Source organism: Toxorhynchites rutilus, chromosome 3, assembly GCF_029784135.1.
Source record: "Toxorhynchites rutilus septentrionalis strain SRP chromosome 3, ASM2978413v1, whole genome shotgun sequence".
Taxonomy (NCBI): Eukaryota; Metazoa; Arthropoda; class Insecta; order Diptera; family Culicidae; genus Toxorhynchites; species Toxorhynchites rutilus.
The window spans coordinates 296,228,754-296,251,904 of record NC_073746.1 but is presented as its reverse complement, the minus strand read 5'-3'; the positions used below and the strand labels follow the sequence as shown (position 1 = coordinate 296,251,904).

The 23,151-nt window shown below is 39.1% G+C and overlaps 1 long non-coding RNA gene across 2 annotated transcripts; it reads right to left on the bottom strand.

Annotated features, from left to right (window-relative positions):
- Window positions 1-532: 532 nt before the first annotated feature.
- Window positions 533-20,512, bottom strand: LOC129775469 (uncharacterized). 2 transcript variants are annotated; one of them, XR_008742962.1, is made up of 4 exons: window positions 20,419-20,512; window positions 19,682-19,793; window positions 19,457-19,618; window positions 533-3,573 (listed from the first exon to the last, which is right to left on the bottom strand). It is a non-coding gene; the product is annotated as an uncharacterized LOC129775469 (long non-coding RNA). The 2 variants fall into 2 exon arrangements; XR_008742961.1 differs by lacking the exon at window positions 20,419-20,512 and adding an exon at window positions 19,870-20,065.
- Window positions 20,513-23,151: the final 2,639 nt, after the last annotated feature.

Genomic DNA, 23,151 nt, shown 5'->3' with positions numbered 1-23,151 from the left:
TGGCTCGGGACGCTGCAGGGATGACCAGATTCTGGAAAAAACTGGCCACAGAGGTCGACACTGCCGCTGTGCAACGTTTGATGGGAGGAATCACCAGAAAAGTGAGAAGTTTCATCAGAAATGAAGAAAAATAATTTTAAGGACATTTTTTTGTAAAAGTGCAAGAATATATCTTTCTTTTGGTTGATCACTCTTTTTTGTATGTCATTCTATCTCCGAGATATAAATGATTTCTTCCGTACGGATTCTAACTGGACAAGACTTTATTTGGAAACAAAGCAAGGTTGTCTCAAGAAATTTTTAGAATTCGGAGTAGAACCAGTATATAATTTTGAACAATACAATAAAGAATTAAAATTTAAATTGCAAAAATCAAATGAAATCACAAGGAATAAATTAATTGTGCAGAAGATAAAAAGAACTATTGCAGCAGAAAACAATGTCAATCCAATTCAATTGAAAATAAATGAATCAGTCTATTTAAAAATAGAAAACAGACGAAAATTAGATCCATTTTACGAAGGACCCTATTTAGTAGAAGAATTGTTAGATCCAAACTGTAAAATAAAAAACCCGAGAACAAATCATTCAATGATAGTTCACAAAAACAGACTAATCAAAATTCAACAAGATAATTCTCAAAAACCTATCAAAAGTTAGTAAATAAGTTATTGAAACCGCAGACCATTGTTACAATATACCAACAGTTTTGGAAAATATAATTTTATAAACCTATATAAAGTCTATACAATATTTGTAACATTGAAAGAAGCCAAGGAATAATCAATCCATAATTTGAATACTAAGAATGATTTCATTTTATTACATCATTCTCCCGAAGAGGGATGGTGTAGTATGATTTCCAAACCCCATTTCCAAATCTCATATTAAATCCCATATTTCATATTTCATATTCCATATATCATTCCATGAACCATTTTAAATCCATCTCCAAAACCCATCCTCATAAGCAGTTTCATAATGTTTCTTAATGACTCATGCGCATATACTTCGATTTACGATTCCCATGAAACATTCTCCAAGCGCAACTGCATAATTTCGTTAATTGCCTTTCCCCCACACTCAGCCATAAAAACTAGCAACGCGCGCTAACGATATGAATGCATTCTTACATCATGTCGTGCGCAGCTAGAGGCAATAAACTAAAATCAAAACAAGACCTAATTCTATTCCGTTGAAATACGCGATGAGGTTTCCCATGAAACCGATATGCGCGCTTACGAGCGCAGTAAGCATTTTTATTCTCGACCCCAATCCCATCGAACACTGCATTCGATTGATTGGCAATTTCTCTATGACTTGGTTTCTTCCAATGCATTCTTAAGGAACTATAAACAAAAACTATTATATATAGAGATACTTCGACTTAGAAGCCAGAGGCAGTAAAAGTTGAGTCGAGTATGATGAGTACAGTCAGTATGTTCGTGAAGTTCAAGTTAAACAGCAACTGTTAATAAAATGGTTAAAATAAAACTTATTAAATAGTTCTAATCCCCGCTTATTATTTGACCATTGACACTCTGCCTGGAGGACCAGGCAGAGCGCGAACAACAGTGAATTAGTGTACGGCGACCTGTGATAGTTTACGTATACGTCACGATGTGCACTGACTGGGGAGAAAGATCTGGCAAGATACACCTCCGTAACTGGGGTTCGAAGATGATTTATAATAGAAAACAAAGTCGTTGGACAGTAAAGCACATTTTTAGTCGCGGTACCCTCAAATGCTATAAGAATGTACTGAGACACAAGATAAGTTGCAATAATTCGATTGCACCAAAAATATTAACGACAATCTTTGTAGTATGATTACTCGAAATCGCACACATAGTGCAGATCGTCAATAGTCAAGGCCCCTAAGACCATAAACCTTCCACGAGCAAGCATAAGTATAATTTTTTTCTCCATGAAAGAATTTGGCAAAAAATTAACTACGATTACAGAAGAGATCTCTCTCATAGACGATGAGGGCCAAAATGAAAAAGGTACAAAAGTTCGCCAAATGGTAAAATGATAAGATACAAAATCACCTGAACAAAGAGTATGCAGAATACAGTGGAACCCCGATAATCCGCGAAAGCAAGCTTCGTAGTAAATCTATAGAGCTTCCTCGAATTTGACAGCGAATGATAGGCTCATGCACTTTTGTTTTGGTCATGGCATTCACATTATTTGACCACGAGTGTAAACGACCTGGTAAATGGATAGTTTAATGAGTTCTGTGTTGATAAAACATAGTTTCCATGCTGAAATATTTTTTTTTGTTTGAAACTCTTTTTTAGTCCTTTATAGCGTTATCCGCGATTTTCGTTATTCACGATAAGCTAGCCTGACTTTTCCGCGGAGAATCGGGGTTCTACTGTACTTAGATACGAGGAAACAACTCAGACATCCGATTCAACATATTATTCACCCCACTTCGCAGAAGGAAATAACCTTCTTTAGTCTTCGATGCTAAATCCAATCTCCTAAATCCAAGTGTTTCTTTGAATACAGAAGTTTTAACTGGACCCCAGGAGTACATAAAATTCCGAGAAGGGAATTAAGCAGTAGCAGGGGACATATGAGAAATGTTCTACCAAGTGAAAACTAAACATGAGAGCCGTATTGTCCTTATCAGGCAATGTATGTGGCTGATCCCAGAGACAGTATAAACCAAATAATGAAAATCAACGATCATGTCCACTTCGAACTACGCAGCATCATCTCGAACGACCATGCCATTTGAAACGTCAATAATCACGGATGAATTTGTTATGTCCCTTTTTCGAAATGCTCCAAGTTGGAAGAGCTAGTACGTGAAAACAACCGTTGAAAGTTTGCTACATTCAAGATAACTGCTGTCGTAATTTTGACCGAATCCCAAACGACGAGTACAAAATGTTTAAAATATTATAATATTCTGCACCAAACCTAATAACCGAATATTGATTGTGTAATTGACTTTTTTAACCATGGAAAGCTACCACCACGATTTTTATGTGCAATAATTTGCAATAAATCTCTAATTGTTGCTTATTCAAACGGCAGCGACTATTTGAAATGATAAACCTGGTAATAGAGACGGTCAATGGTCAATTGGTATGTGAAAATTTCAGCTAATATAACTTATTTCCTAAAGATCTAAAGACCTATCATTGTTATGTGTACTAAATAACTAATATAATCAATTTCAAAAATTGGAAGTCAAATGACTCCAAGCAAGTACTCGAACGAAATCCTAATCTTATTCGTACTACGATTGTTGAGATCTCATTTCCGTATGTAGTCCCCCTACTCGAACTGCTTTCTTTCCTCATTTTTTGAAACAATATTGAACATCATATTTCAACATTTACCGGAAGCCATGTCGTTTACCTTATTTGTGTGAGGGGGGTTGTAATGGTGACCGACAAGGTTCATCGTTCAGGCCGGTTCTCCACTAAGCTGTTCAATGTGAATGTGCTATCACAACTTTTCAGTTGCAGACGCATACTGTTCTCCGCCATTTTCCTTCATACACTTGTTGGGCCGTCCACCACAGGAACCATTCTAATGAGAGGTTAAAGTTATCTGTAATAGAAAACAATGTCGTTAAACAGTGAAGCATATTTCTAGTCAAAGTTTCTTAACATTTCATAACTATCTACAAAGATATAAAGATAGGCTGGAATAAATCGATTCCGACAGATTTTTTAGCAACAGTTGGGTTCAATCGTTACCAAACGATTGTAGGGTTCCACTGAGTGCTTAGACGTCGATAGAACTGGGATCACAAAAATCATTCCACTCTAGCGACGCAGCACTCAGTATTTTCTTCTTTTGACGTAGGACTACGTCTTTCATTTCTATACTGGGGTGTATGTTCAAAGTTTCAAAAACGAAAACGTTACGCCGGAGAACGAGATTTTGAGTGTTAATAGCTCCTAAACAACTGAACGAAATGCTATGATAAACACTTCATTCGGAAGATAAAATGTCTACGCGTTATGTACTTGTTACTTTTTGATCCAAAAACTTGTTTCAATAGCCCTAAAATTGCTTTCAAAACAGGCTATTGGAATCACACCAATCGGTATATAAGCGAGTGCCGCGCGGAAATTCACTCAGTTAAAATTGCGCAACGATTGAGTTACGATCGCTGGAATGGATGGATGTTTCCCTAACACAGACTTTAAAACAATGGAGCCTGAGGAAATCGGCATTGCAAAATAGATGCAAGCAGCGGATACTTTTGTACTCGTTTGCGTTTATGCAAATTGGAATGTTTCCTTAACACAGACTTCAAAATCATAAAGCCTGGGGAAATCGATATTGCAAAATAGATGCAAGCTGCGGGTACTCGCTTGGGTTTCTACAAATCGGAATGTTTCCCTAACACAGATTTCTAAACCATGGAGCACAAGAAAATCGTCATTGCTAAATAGATGTAAGCTGCTGGTACTTTTGTACTCGTTTGCGATTCTGCAAATCGGAATGTTTCCCTAACACAGACTTCAAAACCATGGAACCTGTGGAAATCGGCATAGCAAATTAAATGCAAGCAGCGGGAACTATTGTACTCATTTGTGTTTCTGCAAATCGGAATGTTTTCCTAACACAGACTTCAAAACAATGAAGCCAGGGGAAATTGGCATAGCAAACTAGATGCAAGCAGCCGGAACTTTTGTATTCGTTTGCGTTTTGCAAATTGGAATGTTTCCCTAACACTGACTTCAAATCCATGAAGCCTGGGGAAATCGACATTGCAAAATAGATGCAAGCTGCGGGTAATTTTGTACTCGCTTGCGTTTCTGGAAATCGGAATGTTTCCCTAACAAAGACTTCAAAACCATGGAGCCTGTGGAAATCGGCATATCAAATTAGATGCAAGCAGCGGTCACTTTTGTATTCGTTTGCGTTTTGCAAATTGGAATGTTTCCCTAACACTGACTTCAAATCCATGAAGCCTGGGGAAATCGACATTGCAAAATAGATGCAAGCTGCGGGTAATTTTGTACTCGCTTGCGTTTCTGGAAATCGGAATGTTTCCCTAACAAAGACTTCAAAACCATGGAGCCTGTGGAAATCGGCATATCAAATTAGATGCAAGCAGCGGTCACTTTTGTACTCGTTTGCGTTTTTGCAAATTAGAATGTTTCCCTAACACAGATTTCAAAAACATAGAGCCTGGGAAAATTGGCATTGCAAAATAGGTGCAAACTACGGGTACTTTTGTACTCGCTTGTATTTTTGCAAACTCTTCATGTCGCCAGCTCACTGAACTTCTACGCATACCGTAAAAGGCAAAATGTTGATAATTATTTGCTGCGATAACTACTACCATAATGCATGAATTGACTTAAATTAAGATTTGTTTGCAATTGAATTCGTAAATAATTTCATTCATTCACTAATTTAATCAATACACACAAAAAATAACTCTGCCCAGTGGCGATATCGTACCCAATGAGGAACATCCGAGGTGGGATTATTGCTAATTGAAGAAATACAATTGATTACTAAACCAACGGCAGTCCTACGTCAAACTTGCGGTTATATCATAGGTATAACCCATCAATAGTTTTTTCTTTTGGGAACATGTCTTTTGTGGAAACGTTGAGCTGCATCCTCACCCAAAGGGGGAGTGAAAGAGCTGTTCCTGTTTCAGGTTTGAAACTCTGCAAAAGAGCAGGTGCTTTGTCCTCAAATATGGGTTGGATTGAAGGTTCGGCAAGATCAGGCATTTGGGATTAAAGGTGGATGGCCTTAATAATGATTAAGGCAATTGTTGCGCGCGATAATTGGCTTTAGAAACATTATGTACTTGCGCACTTTTGTGGCAATTACATAACTACGACAAAATTGATTTCGCGCCTGGCTGATCTGAGGAATTTGAAATTCTAATCAGTCACTTCGTCCTCGTGGGAGAGGCAGGTTTTGGCAAACATCTCCTGGAGCCTCGGTGTGCTAGCTTAGGTTAATGAGTCGCGGTTATAACTGAGCAAGCCACTTTTAGGATCTTTTTTTTTACAAAATGAATTTATTTTCCCCTAGATAGGAAAGTAGTGGCTCAATTAGTGGCCCAAACGATAGGAAGAGTAGGAGTGTATCGTGCTTAGCGTGGATAGAAATCTCAGTTGCAGTCGATTCCCGATGCACCGGACACTAGCTAGAGCCGATCCTGACCCCGCGATACAGCGAAAAGGAGTCAGAAGTACCACCTGCTGAAGAGCGCGAAGCGCTGGCAGGGAGAGCAGCATCGACGACCAACTTTAAGCGGAAACAAGCCCCGCTGATCCAAGCGAACAAACCATCGACGAACGTGAGAGGAAATCCTACTGATAGTTCAGCAGCATCCCGCAGCATAGAAATTGTATTTGGACAGCGAACTCGTATCGGTCGTGAGTAAAAATCAAACCAATATATCCCATGCGCATAACGATATTAAAACCGGCCGGTCGTGAAACATCATTTAATAAGGGTAGCCGGTTCGAAACCCAAGTTGAGAAACAGTTTTCTACGTACGTGTGATGAATTTTAAGAATCAAACCGGAATATACAAAAAAACCAAGGTCCCGGCGACGCTAATTCTTCCGCTGGTTGAGATAGAATGATTTGGAATAAATGAATTTCTGGCACGCACTCAATATAGTACCGGTGATTGACCATGAATAGGAATACCCGAAAATGAGTGATATATGACGAAATAAAGTAAACGCGAGCAGCTGAGAAAATGTGTATGGATGGAGATTATTAGTAAAGTAAGGATTTAGATAGATTTGATGAGCCAAATTCTGATAGGGAGTAGTGGATAGAGAGAAATGAGAAGAGTGTGATTAAGTGAGATGAAGAATATTTAAAGGGGAAACAAATTGAGGATAGAGTGATAGGGTTAGTTAGAATGGGAAAGAGAACTGTATAAAAATTGTAAATAAAATGTAACGGAAATTGAATGGAATGGAAATTTAGAAATAGATACGATTTTTATTTGATGAATTTCAAGTTGTTTATTTTTCTTGGGAACAGCCTTGCTTTCCCGGTTGGTTTTTGCTGGTTTTGTTGGTTCGGGCTTCCCAAGCGAGAAGGGAAAACAGAGACCGTCGGAATTATTACCTGTGATGATAACGCAGGCAAAAGTGGGATATTTTTCGTCGATCTAAGGTCGATTGTTGCTAGCAACAATTGCCACAGCAATTAGAGTTCGTTTCGCAAAGTGCTTGGGACGGTCGAACCTGAAACCTCTCTATGTTTGGGGGTACAAAGGAAAAACCTGCCCATTGGCATTGAATTTTGGTGATTGCATGCAGTTTCTAGAAGTCACATGATCACACAACACACAAAACTACACCCGAATGGCTACCGAGAGACCGATTTCTGTTTTGACGTAAGATTGCGTCTTTCATTTCTGTACTGGGGTGTTGGTTCGAAGTTTCGAAAACTAGAGCAAACTACATTGGAGAAACAAGATTTTGAACGTTAAAACTTCCTTACCGACTGAGCGAGAAGAGACGGCAATCACTTCATTCGAAAAGTAAAATATCTATGTATTATGTTAGGTTTAGTAAAATTGAAATATGCCTGTACTAGATTATCTTGGTATTCTATAATTTTCATGGTATAAAACGGCAACCGTTAAAGCTCTATCACTTTGTTTATCGCTTTGTTATCAAACTTTCTTGGTAAATTCTTATTATATTGAATATATTGTAGTTTCCGGTACTGAAAAAAATAAAGAAACTAAATTTGTATTCGAGAGGTAAGCTGTACCCAACTTACTGGTGCCGTGACCAGGATCCCCATCGGAAAGTCCCAGCGTATTTTTGGTTCACATGTGGAACATAACCCCAACCAATTAAGAGCATCGCTATTTTGTATACATCCCGTCGGACGACTATCGTCGTATACTGCTGTTCCCGCTTGTTTTAATTTATACAAGGCCTCCTGAAATCGGAGGTACAAGGTTAGTACCGTTCCAAACACTTAAATCCCTCTTTTGCGGTACTTCTGGGTCTTCCTTCGACCGTTTCAGCTCGACATTGGAATCTAACCTCGAATCGCGTACGAGTGTGAACACTCAGCTCGCGAGAAGCAGCGATACCTACGGAAGGCATAAGAAGCCTCGTGAGAGTGGAGGTACCAGCTCATTGGAATCGATCCCACTGTATTCGTCGTCATGGCCGATAAGAAATTGAAAGCCAAAGAATTAAAGCGAAAAAACGTCGTAGAAGGATTGAAGCGCATAGAGGATTTCTTGAAGAAGTATGATCCAACCCAGCATGCCCGGGAAGTCGGTTTGAGATTGGAACGATTGGAGAAACTGATGGAAGTCTTCGAAGCAGTTCAATCTGAATATGAGCTGCTCGATGAAACGGAAGAATTCATGAAGGGGAACTTGGAGTGTCGTGCTAAGATCGAGGAACAATATTTCCGCGTAAAGGCTGGTTTGTTGACGAGAATGCCCGAGGTTGCCACACCGTTATCGTCCGCTGTATCCTCTATGAATGTACAACCGTCCACTTCGTCTCCGCTATCTAATGTGAAGTTGCCCACGATCACGTTACCGGAATTGACCGGCGATTTTAATGATTGGCTTACCTTTCATGACACATTTGTGTCGATGATTCATACGTCGAACGAGATTTCATGCGTGCAGAAATTCCACTATCTCAGGGCCGCATTGAAAGGAGAGGCTGCGAATTTAATTCAATCGATCACAATCACCGCCAATAACTACGCTGTAGCTTGGGAAACGCTAGTATAACGATATTCCAACAAGGTTTTGTTGCGGAAGAAACATATTCGGGCGCTTTTGAAGTATCCCAAGATACCCAATCATTCCGTCGAAGCTTTACATAAAATAGTGGATGAATTTCAGAGGCACACGAAGGTGTTAGAGCAGCTAGGCGAACCTATCGCCCAGTACAGTTCCATATTAATGGAAATTCTGGAGGACAAGTTGGACGACGCCTCTCTAGCGGCTTGGGAGGAATCCATTTCATCGGATCAGCAGCCAACCTATGAAAAAATGATAGAATACCTGCAGAAAAGAGCTCGTGTATTGGAGACCATTCTCATTAATCGACCAAATCCGTCGTCGTTATTATCGAAGCCCGCAGCTGGAAGTTCAGGAAGTAAGAAGCACTATCATCCCCGCCTGAATATTAACGCTGCAGTAACGGACGGAGCATCTGGAAAAATATTTCCAATGTGCCCTGCTTGCGAGAAGCAAAAACATCCGCTCGTGGATTGCGCTGTGTTCAATGGAATGAATGTGGCAGCTCGATTGAAGGTGGTGTATGATAAACGACTCTGTAGTAATTGCTTCCGGAATGACCATTATGCGAGACGCTGCCGCTCCAAGTTCAGCTGTAAGCATTGCTCCAAGCGGCATCATTCGATGATTCACCCAGGATCGGCCGAGAATCGTCAAGCTGATGCAGACATAAGAAACCAGATGACAATGCCCTCCTGTGAAAATCAACAGCCGAGTCCAAATCCAATGGTGTCTGCTGTTGCTGCCGCAGTACCTACTATTGATACGTACACTAGCTTAGTGCTAGCGAATCCCGCAGTGAAGGTGACTCACACGAATGTATTATTGTCAACGGTTGTTCTATTGGTCGTCGATCCATACGGACAAGAACACGTCGCCCGAGCGTTGCTGGATTCTGGCTCGCAGCCGAATGCCATCAGCGAGCGTTTATGTCAGCAGTTACACCTAGCCCGCAGACCAATCAACATCCCAATATATGGCATAGATGGTACAGTCACGAATGCCAAGCATCAAGTGCAGGCAGAAATACGTTCCCGAGTTTTCCCATTCCAGCAAACACTAGACTTCTTAGTCCTACGTAGAGTAACATGTGATACACCTCCCGTTTCATTCAATACGTCGTGCTGGAAAATTCAAGAAACTCTACCGTTGGCTGACCCCGAATTCAACGTGACTCATCGTATAGATATGATACTTGGAGCAGGACAATTCTTCGATTTTATTCGTGAAGGAAAAGTTCGTTTGGCGGTCGATCTTCCCATGCTGATAGAAACCGTATTCGGTTGGATAGTGTCTGGTATCGTAAAGGAAACGAACGAAGCGGAACGAATCCCGGTAGCTTGTCATGTGGCGACAGTTACACCTGTGGACCAATTACTCGAACGGTTTTGGAGAGTAGAGGAGATTAACGGATCAAACCTTTCGCTCGATGAGCAACGATGCGAGGAACTATTCAGAGAAACTGTATCCAGAGATGCCGATGGTCGATACATCGTTAAAATGCCGAAGCAACCACAGTACGAGAAAATGATTGGCGCTTCGAAAACAAGCGCTTTCCAACGGTTTCGCTGGTTGGAGCGAATGTTGGAGAAGAAGAAGGAATTAAAGTCACAATACCACGACTTCATGAGAGAGTATCTCGCATTAGGCCACATGCGCGAGGTTCCAGTGGATAATGATTGCCGTCTTCTTGAATGTTACCTCCCGCATCATCCCGTCGTAAAGGAATCGAGCTCCACGACGAAAGTGCGAGTAGTGTTTGATGGTTCTGCTAAGACGAGCACTGGGAAATCCCTAAATGATTCTCTTCTCGTGGGTCCAGTTGTCCAAGACGACATCGTTACAATTATCGTGAGGTTTCGACAGTTTCCAGTTGCCCTAGTGGCAGACGCCGAAAAAATGTATCGCCAAGTGTGGATGAACCCTATAGACCGGCGACTGCAGAGAATCGTATTCCGCTTCGACATAAGCCAACCCATCAGGATCTACGAGCTAGCTACAGTCACATACGGTCTAGCCCCATCATCGTTTCTAGCTACGCGTACATTATTGCAACTGGAGAACGACGAAGGTGCAGCCTACCCAAATGCAAGCAAGGCAGTCAAGAAGAACATTTATATAGATGACTACATAGGTGGTGAATTTTCTATCGAAGCTGCAATTCAACTTCAATCGGAGCTAATGCAGTTGATGCAGAAAGGTGGATTCCGTCTACGCAAGTGGGTTTCAAATTCACCGGATGTGTTGGCCAAAATACCTCAGGAGCTTCTCGGCACTCAGTCTGCTCTCACGTTCGATCAGGACGAAACGATAAAAACTCTCGGAATACCGGAGGCTGACGATTCAACGTACAGTAATCGTTCGCTAACTGGTCCTGTTTTAACTGGTCTGCGTTTTAACTGGGCGAACGTTAACTGGTCCTTGGACCAGTTAAAAAGCAGAATTTCGTAAACAATCGACGCCATATTCAAATGGAAGATTTGCTGTAAGGGGAAATTGGAATGAAACTTGAAATGTTATGAAAATTGACATTATTTTCGCATGACAAAAACATTGATTGAATTACAGAAAAATAATGTCCTCAAATTATATTTCATATCTGTTGTCACACTCAATGCGAAACTTTCAATGGAATCCTTTTGTTTATCCAATTTCATTATCAACGTGAATCAAACAATTCATTGAAGTTCCCCTCGATTTTATTTGACGTTTAACATGCCGGACCAGTTAAAACGCAAATGTCAATAACTGGTCTTCCCTTTTCGCCCAGTTAGCGAATGTTTACTGTATCCGTTTCTTTGGAGTCTCGAGAGGCAACAAAGCGCAGCATATTGTCGGCCATTGCACAACTCTTCGATCCACTGGGTCTGGTGTCCCCGGTCATTGTACAGGCGAAAATAATGATGCAGCACCTGTGGCTTTTGTCGTTGAATTGGGATGACCAGGTGACGCCGGAGATGCAACGAAAATGGGACCGTTTTTGTCAGCAACTACCACAACTTTCCGATTTTCGCATTGATCGATGCGCTTTCATGTCCCATTTAAACAATGTTGAAATACACACGTTCGCGGACGCCTCAGATGCAGCATACGGGGCATGCGTGTACGTGCGTTCCGAAGCTACGGGTGGTAGTATCAAAGTGAGCTTGCTAGCATCCAAATCGAGGGTTGCCCCTCTTAAATGTTTGAGTATCCCCCGGCTTGAATTATGTGCTGCACTTGTCGGTGCCCGTTTGTATGAGAAATTGATCCTCGCCCTAGATGTTCCTATAAAAGCTAGTCACTTTTGGAGTGATTCGACGGTTGTTTTGCAATGGATGAAATCCCCCCCTCGAACATGGAGGACATTTGTGGCAAATCGTATTTCTGAGATTCAGTCCACTACTCATGGTTCGAAATGGATTCACGTTGCTGGGGAGGAGAATCCAGCAGACTTAGTATCACGAGGAGTTTCAGCAAACGAGCTAGTAACCAGCGACAAGTGGAAATATGGTCCTAGCTGGCTTCGCAAGCCTAAATCCTCATGGCCTTCGCAAGTGTATGAAGCAATTGATTTCCCTGTGGAGGAACTCGAGCAGAAAAAGACGGCCATACTGGCAACGATCACAGCATCACCCGATCCTCTATTTCTACGATATTCACGCTATCTTCGATTATTGAACTTGGTCGGATTCGTTTTTCGTTTTGCAAGGAATGCGCGATGTAAACCCGAAAATCGATACCGTGGCAAAGTGTTAGACGCTGCAGAGATTATGGCTGCGAAACTCGTGTTATCCAAGCTTGTACAAAAGGAATCGTTTCCCGACGAACTTAAACTGCTTCAACTAGGCAAGCGTGTATCCAGTAAATCGAAGCTGCGTTTGATGAATCCCTACCTGGATGCCGATGGCCTTATACGCGTTGGTGGCCGGCTGCAGCGTTCGAGGGAAGCTTTCGACGTACTGCATCCTATTATCCTACCTGGTTTTCATCCCTTTACGAGACTGGTCATCAAGCATCATCATGAAAAGCTGGTTCATAGCGGAATTTCGACAACACTAGCCGTCGTAAGAGATGAATTTTGGCCCCTCAGTGGCCGAAGAGCTGTGACAAGCGTACTTCGTAAATGCTTTCGATGCTGCAGAGCAACTCCTCATCCGATTGAGCAGCCAATTGGCCAACTGCCTGCCGCTCGTGTTACAGCGGGTGAAGCTTTTGAATGCACCGGCGTCGATTATTGCGGGCCAATTTATCTGGAGCCCGCGCAACGAAAAGCTCCATCGAGAAAAGCTTATATATGTGTATTAATTTGCCTAAGTACGAAGGCAGTTCATTTGGAGCTGGTAGGTGATCTTTCTACTACTACGTTCCTAATGGCTCTGAATCGTTTCATTTGGAGAAGGAATAAGCCAAAACACATCTACTCCGATAACGGGACAAATTTTATTGGAGCGAAAAATGCCCTACATAAACTATATTGTATGCTCCAGCCAGGCTCTGCACAAGACAACATCAAACAGAATCTTGCGCAGGATGGTATCCAGTGGCATCTAATCCCTCCCCGGGCACCAAACTTCGGCGGACTATGGGAAGCCGCGGTGAAGGTGGCCAAGAAGCAGCTTGTGAGACAACTCGGCGACGCATTGCTGACCTACGAAGAATTGGTTACCGTGCTCGTGTCCATAGAAGGAAGTATGAATTCTCGTCCTCTAATGCCGTTGTCGGATGATCCCAACGATTGCCGCGCATTGACACCATCACACTTTCTGGTCCAGAATATGATCCGACCGCTTCCCGAACCTGATGTTCGCAACATTCCACTGAATCGTTTGGGACAGTATGAGCGACTCCAATCCTATTCGCAAAGGTTCATCATCATCAGTGGAGAAGCGAATACTTGAAGGAATTGCAGGTGCTGTACAAAACCAATCCCAAGCAGTTTAAAATCGACGTTGGCAGCATAGTTATCTTGAAGGACGACGCTCTACCCCCAGCTAGATGGCCTCTAGCTCGGGTCGTTGACACGCATCCTGGACCAGATGGTATTACACGTGTGGTAACTTTGAGGACATCCGGAGGAGAATTTAAGCGCGCTGTTTCGAAAATTTGTGGACTACCATGTTCTGAAGATTAATTAGGTTTTTGAAATATGTAATTATTAGTATTAGTAAGCAAAATAAGTTAAATGTTTGAAATGAATTTCAAAAGGTGGCCGGTATGTTAGGTTTAGTAAAATTGAAATATGCCTGTACTAGATTATCTTGGTATTCTATAATTTTCATGGTATAAAACGGCAACCGTTAAAGCTCTATTACTTTGTTTATCGCTTTGTTATCAAACTTTCTTGGTAAATTCTTATTATATTGAATATATTGTAGTTTCCGGTACTGAAAAAAATAAAGAAACTAAATTTGTATTCGAGAGGTAAGCTGTATCCAACATATTATATTACTGTTTACTCATTGATCAAAAAAATGTTTCAATAGCTCAAAAATTGCTTTGAAAGCAAGCTACTGAAATCATAACAATCCAACTCATTGAAGAGTATTTTCAAGATTCAAGAAGGCCGAAAAATATTCCATCGAAGAAGAGTGGTATCGATAAGAGGGAGACCAAGAAAGTGTCTGCATCGAAAAAGGCTACCGCTTCCGTGGATAAGGGCTGAGCATAGAAGACAGTCGCCTCAGACACAGGGACACACACATAACCTTCCGCTGGGTGATCATCGAGTCAGCGAATCTCGTGTATTGTTCTCACGAGAACAAGAATTAATCATGTATCAACCATCTTCAGTTGCTTCTACAAAGCAACGCATCAGTTCTTTTCAGGACCATCAACAAATTCAAAAGAGTTGAATTCTATGTGTATCCTTGGCCTAGTTTGGCTCGTCCAGCAAACGTCAATTTTGTTTGTGATATTCAAACACGTGTAAAATTAATTTTTGATAGTGATTTCTAGAAAGTTGCACACTATCAATAAAACTAATGGAGTTATTCGTTATTTTCGTTCACGTTCATTCTACCTAAACATATTTTTGGCACCAACGAGATATAATTGCAACATTGCGTACTTGAAATCTCATACAAAATCTTAACGACTATTTAAAAAGGAGTTTTTTTTTCAATTTTACAAAAAAAATAACTCAAAAATCATAAGACCTACAAAAATGATGGTCAAAGGATGAATTGTAGGAAATGTTTTCAATGTTTTTGAAAAAAAAATTCGCTGAATTTTTTTTTAAATGATTTCTTTTTCCAAAACATGTATTTTTCTTTAAATAAAAAAAAATTATGAAAGCTCCACACAATAACCAGCAAATTATTCATACATAGGACGATGGACACTTCTGCCGGGAAAGTATATCTATGAATCATTTTTTCATACTTTCTTTGAAAAATTACAACTGATCTCAATTTTGTTCAATGTCAAAATAACGATATTACACTGGATTACGCGATTGATGCGTTTGCACACAAAAAATCGCATCATTTCGAGGGAATCGGGTGAAAAAAATGTCACGTTTTCGACACGCGCTCGTCACAGCCAAACTTGCACACAGGATTTTTCTCTTCTCGGCGAGACGACAATTAGACAGTGTCATTTTCGAAAAAATCACGCAAAAACTCACGTAAAAAAATCGCTTAAAGAAAGAATTCATTACAAGATAAATGATTTTGGTTTGTCCAGTCGAAAATATGATCATGGTTTGTCCACCTTTGACGTAGGACTACGTCTAACCTTTCAATATAAAGGCCCATTTCAGGTTGTGTCCCATTCATCCGAATTCCATTCACCCGAAACACGTTTACCCGAAGCACATTTACCCGAATGTAACGCATACCCGAATGTAACAAATACCCGAATGCAACATATACCCGAATGCACATTTACCCGAATGAACATTTACTCGAATGGGAATGGGGACCCGCCGTCGGAAGCGGCGGCCTCTCGCAAGCAAACCTGTGTTCCACCGATTGCCGGGTTTTTTGAAACATAGGAGACGATCCTTTAGTCAGGCCCGTCCGAGCGTTAGCGAGCGTCGGACTGCATGTGTTTACCTGGTGCATTACGTTTGCCCGGTTAATTATGCATGTCATGCATTTTGATTGCCTGGATGCAAACTTGATGCACCAGATAAACGTATGGCGTCCGACGCTCGTAAACGGGCTGAGTCATCCATAAGAATGGATGGGCTTAATAATACGTTATAAAACTGCATTCTTTAACTTCTCATTATTCTGAAAAGGATTTTATTCAATGCCAGTATTTCTCGAATTGTACTTCCCACGAAAAATACTTTTTGAATGGAAATGAAAGTATGAGACAAATATGATCTTTATATAACACTGATCAGAATTAAATATACAAATACAAATACAAATATAGTAAAATTTGTGTATTATTTGAATATATCCTACTTTTGGGTAAGTGTCGCTTTCGGGTAATTGTTACATTAGGGTAATTGTTGCACTCGAGTAAACGTCGCATTCGGTTAAGTGTCAATTTGGGTAGATGTTACATTTGGGTAGCTGTCGCTTTCGGGTATTTGTTACATTCGGGTGAATTTTTTTCGGGTGAGTGGGTTTCGGGTAAATGTGACACAATCCCCATTTCAATATTTCGATGTGAAAAACTATGGATGGGTTATACCTATGATATAACCGCAAGGTTGACGTAGGACTGCCGTTGGCTCAGTAATCATTTGTATTTTTTTCAATAATCGCACTTCGAATGCTCTTCATTGGGTACGACATCGCCGCTGCGCAGAGCTGTTGATTGAATTATTAATTAAACTAGTGAATGAATAAAACAATTTACGAATTCAATTGCAAACAAATCCCAATTTCGGTCATTTCATGCATTATGGTAGTGGTTATCGCAGCAAATAGTTATCAACATTTTGCCTAATCATCAAACGGTATGCGTAGAAGTTCAGTGAGCTGGCGACATGAAGGGGCATGCAGTTGAATAACCGAGCCAAAGCGTTGCATTTGTACCCGATTTTGTAGACCGTGTCAGCAAAACGCATTCCGGAGTGTAAAAATGCATGGGGGTATAAAAAGTACTGCCGAGATCTGCTTTCCCAATTTATTGGTTTCGGAATCTGTGTTGAGAAAACACATTCCGGTTTGCTAAAACTCAAGCGAGTACAAAAGTATTCGCAGCTTGCATCTCATTTGCAATGCCAATTTCCCCCGGCTCCATGCTTTTGAAGTCTGTGTTAGGGAAACATTCCTATTTGCAAAAACGCAAACGAATACAGAAGTGCCTTCTGCTTGTATCTATTTTGAAATGCCGATTTCCCTTGGCTCCATGGTTTAGAAGTCTGTGTTAGGAAAACGTTCCGATTTGCAAAAGTGCATCTACTTTGCAATGCCAGTTTCCCCTGGCTCCATGGTTTTGAAGTTAGGGAAATATTCCGATTTGCAGAAACGCAAACGAGTACAAAAGTACCCGCTGCTTGTATCTATTTTGAAATGCCGATTTCCCTTGGCTCCATGGTTTTAAAGTCTGTGTTAGGGAAACATTCAAACTTTCAAAAGTGCAAACGATTACAAAGGTACCAGCATCTATTTTGCAATGCCGATTTCTCCAGGCTCCATGGTTTTGATGTATGTGTCTGTGTCCATTCATTCCTGCGATTATACCTCAATCGTTGTTTAATTATAACTGAGTGGATTTCCGAGCGGCGCTCGCTTATATACCGATTGGTGATTTCAATAGCCTGTTTAGGAAGCAATTTTAAGGCTATTGAAACAAGTTTTTGGATCAAAAAGTAACAAGTATATAACGCATAGACATTGTATCTTTCAAATAAAGTGTTTATCATATCATTTCGTTCAGTTGTTTAGGACGCTCAAAATGTCGTTCTCCGGCGTAACGCTTTCGTTTTCGAAACATTGATTTTACACCCCGGTATAGAAATGAATGACGTATTCCTACGTCAAAAGTGTTTTGAAAGTTTTGAACGCTAATACCGCTAACCGTTGAACGCTAATTAATAAATGTATTTTGGTTCAAATACACACATTGATAGGAAATATCCTCAGCAATTGTTTATATGCTACACAATACGGTTTTACAGCTCATATAAAGTTCAAATTGATGGAAAATTCAAAGAAAGAATTCCCTACTTTCCCATACATTTTGTCTACGCTCCCGCAGCAAACAGCTATTCATTACAAGCAACCACGGGTACGGGCGAAACGTAAGGACATGGTGAAGGAGGGAGACAAAAAAGAGATTATAAATAAATATAGGCGGTCGCTACAACGTTAACTATATGGCTATATAAAGTGAGCGATGGTGGGGCTTGGCCACATTCTATCATCGGACGCCAAGCAGGAAAGACGCTATCTTGAAATCGATTTTCAGCATAAGAGATATCGCTGCATTTGCCGGGGATGTATGCGGTGCGATACCGAGAAGTCGTTATTAGTTGTTGTTATTTGTAAAAAAATTTTTTTTATTACTTTTTTACAAAAAAAAAAACTAACTTGAAAACTGTGAGATTTACAAAAAGATTGAAAATGATTTGGGGGCTTTCTTTGGAATTTGAATTTAAAAATATCAAAATTATTTAAATTAATTTCACTATTTTTCTCTTAAGTCCAATGTTTTAATTATTGGAATTCCCGTAGTATTTTTTTACAAAAACATCAAAAAAAATTTGTTAATAAACTCCTTCCTTAAAGCAGAGACCTTCATTCGAGGTATGGATGACTTGTTGGTTATTATATGGGCAATTCATATTTTTTTTCATAATTAAAAAAAGAAATCGAGAAAAATGAATTAGTTTTAATTTTTTTCAGTGTAATTATTTTTAAATTTTTAATTAAAATTTAACCAATTTCGTAGGTCTTACCGTTTTTGGGTTAAAGTTTTTCGTAATTTTGAGTTATTTTCTCACTTTATACAAAAAAAATCCTGAAAAACTAAAATTCCCCTCGTAGTTTTTACAAAAAAAAAAATATGAAAATGTCGTTATTAGAAGAATTCTTCCCCTGTAGCAGTTCCTTTCCTCTGATGCATGGCAGATTTGTTGGTTATTGTATAGGCTATTCATATGAATTTGTTCAAGATGAAAAAAGAGTTATGAATATTTTTATTATTATTCAGTGTGATTTTTTTAAATATTTTAATGAAAATTTAAATAATTTTCTACATTTCCTTCTCCGACCAAAATTTTACACGTCTTATGGCAATTGAGTTACAATTTTTTTATTAATATTAAAGAAAAACTCGTAAGCCCATTTTAAAAAGTGACTATATTTTTTGAGATTTTTTAAAAATATTAAAGAAAAACTCGTAAGTCCATTTCAAAAAGTGACTATATTTTTCGAGATTTTAAGTATGCACTGCCAATGTTTCATACCCACAAAGTTTCATTGCAATCTGAGATGGTGCTGCCAACTCCTAAAACGATTTGGCATGAAATTCGTCACACACAAAATTTACACAATTTACAATTTTACGGGTGCAGAAACAGTGAATTAAACATGAGTTTTGCGCACCGTTTATCGAACACGCACTCTGTTGAAATCCAACGCGTGCTATCAGATAACTGGCCCCAACATCTCTTTTTTTCTACCAATTATCTGTTCTTTGAGTGTTGATATTTCATTTTCGTATGTAGTTCCCTTACCCATATTGTTCTTTCCTCTTTTTTAGACACAGTATGGAACATCACATTCAACATTGACCGGAAATCATGTCGATTACCTTATTTGGGGACCCATGTTGATCGACAGGATCCATCGTTCAGGTCGAAGTTATACGCTATACCGCTGAGTGTACTAGCTTCCACACGACCCATCTCTGTTGCAAACGCATATTTTCCTCCGCCATTTTACCTCCTCCACGTGTTGGACCAGTGGAAACATTCTGAAGAAAGAAAATTGATGGTTATTCATGTAATCACGCGTTTAAACAATCACTAATTCCTACCTCTGTTTTGTTGATTCACGGACAAATTGAAAATTCATCCTCAGCAAAAGGAAACCCTCCGAACCACAATTACTTAGCATACTTCAGCCGGCTAGAGCGCGAACCGCGGTGACTGTTCGGAAAAATAAAATACACTCTGCGTTAGAAGCAATTAATAGCACACGGGAGAAGACATAAGCTATCCTAACCCATCTAAAACCGAAAACTATTTGCATTTCTCTAATTTACTAATCTGTTTGGCACAGTTTTATTTTCGCCTCAACCGAAACTGTTATTGACTTTTATGTGCATTTGCTGCAATTTCATTTCACTATCACACAAATATCTCGTCCGTGCGTCCGTCTACATCGCCACTTTTAGAACGAATGATATGCTCTCTACTCTTTAGCCTCTTCTACAGCTTTGTTCTACCTACACATCTGTCAGAGCATACATTCTGTGTTTTTGAGCAACCGTTTGTTGGCGAGGTTTGGTTTATCTGGCCATAATCGTTACTGTTGATGATTGTATTTTTCATAAGAAATTAAATACATGCTCAAAAAAATTTGTTCGTCTGCTGTTAGGATTTTTTTCGGCATTTCAAACCAATGAGCCTTTCCTCCGAATTATAATGGAGACACTATTTTTTGTTTTGATGTTTCAATTTTTTATGTAATAATTCTACTCGCTTGGATATGTATATCTGTTTCTTTATGTTTGCGCCTCATTTTATGATATGTGCATTGTTGCATAATTACCTTTTCGGCTTTATCTACATTTTGGAACGATACTCGCTGTTTTTTTATTTGAATCTGTACACGTGTGTTGCATCTGGACGAATGCTGCAATTGAAAAATGTACAAAACATCCACAGTTGATGATAATAGGTATAGAGAATGCAACAAAAGTTGTCCCAGACGTGTTGTTTCGCTGCAAATATAAATATCTTACCTATCTTTCAGTATGCAGTATTCCATGCAGTGGTTTGAAAACCAAACTAATTTATTATACAGCACTACTACCTGCATTCACAGCCAATGAAAGGTAAACCTAGTCAATGTAAAGCAGGGCAACGAAGTGAAATTATGTTCCTTGTTAAAATAATGTTTAATAGCGTTTCATAAATCTTCGTCATTGAAATCATTTGTCATCCTGGATCGATCCGTCTTTTTACGTTGAATGTAGTAAAATTGTTCATTCTTTAGTGAAAATATTAGATGAAAAAAATCCAAATTTTTTTTCCAGTAGACTTCTTTAATTGCTAACCCCCGCAACAGTTCTACTTAACAACGCCATTATATTTGGAAGCTGAGCCTTTCAGGCTTGAGGCCTAATTTGTATAAATGACATTCGAACATGCGTTTTCCCAAATTCAATGATATAATCTAGGTTTTCAGGAAAGGTCTGAATGGTTTTATTATACAACAAAACTGTTCGTAACGGTTGGAGATTTCTTTCATTCTATCGCTTCGACTCAACTCCGGTTACGACGGTTGCGCAGCTTTTCCTTTTCATGCCTTTCATAATGGATACATCAGTTTCATTTACGTTCTAGCTCACACGCACATTCGCAATATTCGTCCATTTTACTTCTTCATTCGTTCATATCTTTCGGGTAATCTCTCTTTCTCTCTCTCTCTTGTATCCTTCGTTATATTGGGAGTTTGTATGAATGTTATCCATTTCTTCATTCACATGAATTCGTATAAACATCATAGTTTTGTCTGCTGTGAGAAACTAAGCTGAGAAACTTGATCATGTAATTAAAGTTCATCATTTGAAGACATCCTCCGCCTGCCAAATTTATTATGATCAAATTTCATGAAATGTTTTGGAAATATAATTAGATCATCATATTCCTATGTAAAGGTAGTCAAATTGGTTGTATGTCCGCTCACTATTAGGCGAACGATCGTGGACTCAAAGGCCCTCAATTAGTCATCTTCATTTGTTTTTATAGGATATCTACGTCTGTGAGAAACTAGGCTGAAAAACTTGCTTGAAACATGGTCAAATCGGACCCTGTTAAATACAGCTGAAATTCTTTGCAGATCAAATGAAACGAAAAGGACAAAAAATAGTCCCATTTGTCATTTACAACGAGTTTGGTACAAAATTTGCTCGATACGAAATGTGTAATAAAATCCTCATCCGATAATCGCACATTTCGGTTAATGTGAACGCTACACGAATCCTTTATGCCAATATATTATTGATTCTAAAAGTTTTGTGCTATATACTATTTTTTAAATGAAAAATTTTTTAGATTTTGTTTTAGATTCATGAAGATAAAGCAGTTGAAATTATCCTTAGTTTTATACGAAATAGAACAGGAAGATAGTGTCCTATGAGTTACGCTATCCTATGAGTATCATATGAGTATGACACGGTTTAACTAGAAAACGGATCAACAGAATTGGATAATTTGATGTGTTTTTGGTCTGCGTCAAGTGATAAACATTATTTATTTGGCGAACCTTACTCACATTGCAATTCTCAGGCCACTGATTCACTGCTTTTATCATTTTCTGTAGATTCAAATTCCATTATGTTTTGAAGTTTGAGGTTTAATCTAGTTGCAATTTTGGGGATATGATAAAACAGTTCACGATTTCCAGTAGGACGATTATTCGCTCTGCTAATTATTTTGTAATTGTCAGAAATAAAAATGTTTATTTCCAAGCGCCACAAGACCGGGAAATTAAATGAAGTGCATTATCAGCATAGTCTTCCTAAAGGGTAACCCCCTACCTACTTCGCATATATCCGTTATTTTATTTTTATTATTTTATTTTTACCTGCTCATTGAATCCGTCCCAAACGATGGGAACATATTGCCTAACAAAACGTACCCTCTAACGTATTGGAAATATAGTGTTGATAATGTTCATTCTTTCTCATTTTTAACGTCCAACAGATTTTCTTTATCTCTTTCGGAATATTTCCTATGAACTTTCGAAACAGAGTTACATTACTCGTTCGATGTCAAGATTAAATAAACAATTAAAATTTTAAAAAGGATTTTCATAAGAGTTTTCAAGTTAAGAAACTTAAGGGGCTGTATACGACATATCCTAATCGTAATTTCTTCTTCTTCTTCTTTTTCTTAGATGGTACTAATGTTCCGTTTCAACGTAGGCTCGGTTGAAATTTATGTACCAAATAACAGAACCGAATGACAAGCTCGAAAATACGTCTGTATCAATGTAAATCTGAAGAAATTTCTTTGACGAAAATTCCCTCGACTAGAACCGGAAATCGAACTCGAAACTTCCGGCTTTATATATATGACTCTAACCACCTGGCTACAGGAACCGCCGAAAATTTATTCTATTTTAATAGTTGAACTTTTTTTAGATTTAAAGCTATGATTTATGATTTTTCCTTGAAAAATAGATAGTCGTATTTTTCATGATTTATGCTAAACGAATAGGTCGGATTGTTGACGTAGGAAAACGAAATTACCCCATACAATTCGTTTGTTCACTATT